This window comes from Mus pahari, chromosome 2 (assembly GCF_900095145.1).
Source record: "Mus pahari chromosome 2, PAHARI_EIJ_v1.1, whole genome shotgun sequence".
NCBI lineage: Eukaryota > Metazoa > Chordata > Mammalia > Rodentia > Muridae > Mus > Mus pahari.
Window position 1 is genome coordinate 14186578 of NC_034591.1, and position 3129 is coordinate 14189706.

Here is a 3129-nt window from a genome sequence, read left to right on the forward strand (position 1 = left end):
AAAAAAAAAAAAAAAAAAGAATGTGTAACCCCAGGTATATGGCCAATGTGTCATGCATTATTCCATGTGTACTCTTTGGTTGTTGGTCCAGTCTCCCAGAGCTCTGGGGAATCTAGCCTGCTGACACTGTTGCTCCCTCCATGGGACTGCAATCCCCCTCAGTTCCTTCAGTCCCTTCTCCAACTCCTCCATTGGGGAACCCCGAGCTCAGTTCAATGGTTGGCTGTGAGCTTCTGCTTCTGTATTTATCAGGCTCTGGCAGAACCTCTCAGGAGACAGCCATTTCAGGCTTCCATCAGCAAGCACTTACCAGCATCCAATAACGTCCGGGTTTGGTGGTTATATATGAGATGGATCCCCAGGTGGGGCAGTCTCTCAATGGCCTTTCCTTCCATCTCTGCTTCACACTTGGTCTCCATATTTCCTCATGTGAGTGGCCTTGTTGGTCATCAGTGGGAGGAGAAGCCTTTGGGCCTGTGGGTGTTTGATGCCCCAGTGTAGGGGAATGCCAGGGTAGAATGCCCCCTCATAGAGGCAGGGGAAGGGGTGGTGTGATATGGGGCTTCTGAGGGGGAGATCTGAAAAAGGGAAAATATTTGAAATGTAAATAAAGAAAATATCCAGTAAAAAAAAGGAAAAATATAAAATGTAAGGTTCAAAAGTCTCACCAGGAAGTTGAGTGAAGCTAAATCTTGTGATCAAGGATATTAAATGAATGGTGACTTCAGGGCAAAATTCCATTTAGCTAAACTTATGGATTTGCAGTTGCATAAAGGTGAACAGTATCATGCTAGACATTATTATTAGCTGGCTAGTGCTTTTATGTGGACATAAGGAGTTATAATTGTGTGTCCAATGGACAAGCGATGGATTGTGATTACTATTCTGGGTTTTCAGTTTAAGATCTAATACTTACGTCCAAAAAAAAAAAAAAAAGAAAGAAAAAAGAAAAAAGAAAGAAAGAAAGAAAAAGAGAAAGAGAAAGAGAACCAAAAGAAAAAAAGTATAACTCCTAGCTTATTGTTTCCAATTACCATATATAAAATTTATTTCCATATCTTTTGGAGGAAAATTCATTATTTTTTGTAAGAATGCATGTTCAGGAAACTATAAAAATTGGAAGATGATATTTTAAGCTATAAATTATGATGTTATATTTAAAAAACATGAAAAGAAAAAACTTCAAAACTGTCACCCATATCACCCATAAGGAACAACTTTCTTACCACCCAGTAGTGGCCTCAGGTTAGGGAAGTTGAAGTCCATTCTTTTAGGTTCAAAATTAGTTTTGTCATATCTTCAAAGTTTTGTCATATCTTTGATCCCATCTTCCTTGGATACTAATTTTAACTCAGTAACTCCTGAGCAAACTCTCCATAACTTCCCAAGCCACAGCCTGCTCATGTTAAGTTTCTTTATTTACACTTGGTCATCCTTGCCAACATGTCATGTTCTCCCTCTTCCCAGGCCTCCAGCATGTTCTCTTTTGCTTGAAATATATATTTGTGCTGAATTTAAAATTAGCTATAAGCAACCTAGTTTTTAAAAATACCTTTAAATTTTTTGAGTAATATTAAAGATAGTCGTGTTACTTCCAGAGCTAAATTGTCGTATGTGTGTGTGTGTGTGTGTGTGTGTGTGTGTGTGTGTGTTGATCATAGGTAGTTATTCAAAGAACATTATTATTACTGTGTGACATTTTTGATAAGCATAGAGATTTTTGGTAATTATAGTTGGAGTTTCAGATAACAAGTTTGAGAAAAGTATCGGTCCCAAATATTTGATATTTAGTGCCAAATATATTTCCAAAATTTTAAAAAACTTTTCATTGATTCTTTGTGAACTTCACATTACAAACCCCAATCCAACCCATCTCCTTTTCACATCCATCCTTTGCCCTGGCAACCTCCCCATACTAAGAAAAGAAAAAAGAAATAGAAAACAAACAAAAATAGAAAGAGGAATATCTCATTGCAGATGCTGTAGTATGTTATGCTGTGCTCCACAGTATAGCCTTTTGTCTAAGAATCTTTACTTGCCAACGTTCATTGTAATGAGTCATTCTTCTGGTTTGAGGTCTTGATCTTCTGCTTATGCTATCAAAGCTGGATCTTCACTGGAACTCCTCATGGATATCCTGGTGTTGCCCTGTGTCATGGAGACCCTACAGCTTTTGTTCTCCAAAACCAGTGCCTTCACAAACTCCAGCAGTTCATAGATAAGTTAAATGTTTGGATGGGACAGATCAAAGTCCTGGATCCTGCCAGGGTGGTAGCTGGCCTGGTCAGTCTGCCATCTCTCTGCACTCACACCGCTAGAGAGAGTTCCAGCACTGCCTTGGATGGATCATCCAGTGCCAACATGGAGCAGTGCCAGCCCCCTCAATCTCATACCCTCTGGATCAGCTCACCCTACCCCAACCCTTCACCCCACATTCTTCTACCCCTATCACCAGGTTCAGCTTTAGAGGGCCAGGGCCAGCTCTCCTGCCTGTTGTAGGTGCCAAGGCATTGGGGATAGGGGCAATCACTCCCTCACCCATGCCACCACAAGGCAGACAAGTGTCAGGGGCAGCTTTTAGTGTTCATCCTCTCAGGCTGCTTCTCCTTTGCTCACAACAGTAGGGGTCAACTTCCTTGGGTGTTGCAGACAGCAAGGGGTGGGGCCATCTCTGCACAATCCTCAGATATCAACATGGCCCCGGGTATAAGCCCAGACCAGGATGTTCATAAGATACTTGATAATAACAGATATTTGATGGTAACTGCTGCAGAGCCATAGACCAGACATGACCTTCAGTGGGAGCACTGGCCCAGACCTCACCATAGCTTCTCAGGTGGCATTGATGGCTACTCACATCAGGCTACCTCCAGTTTCCAGTTCCATCTCTCTTCATTGTGCACAAACCATTCTGTGTATCTTTATCCATCAATTCTTTGTTCATTTTAGTGGTCCAGGGCCTCTGGGTGTCTGGGGTCATCTCAAGCATGCTATGTCTGGCCAGGATGCATGACATCAAGAAGAATTCTGCTCACCTGCTTCCTGCACTTTTTTGTTTTTGTTTTTCTTTCTTTCTTTCTTTCTTTCTTTCTTTCTTTCTTTCTTTCTTTCTTTCTTTCTTTCTTTCTT

The 3129-nt window shown here is 41.2% G+C and overlaps 1 protein-coding gene across 5 annotated transcripts in view; it reads left to right on the forward strand.

The window, feature by feature from the left end:
* The window catches only part of Magi2 (membrane associated guanylate kinase, WW and PDZ domain containing 2), a 1405204-nt gene that overhangs the window by 217363 nt on the left and 1184712 nt on the right, over positions 1-3129 (forward strand). The window lies entirely within an intron of this gene.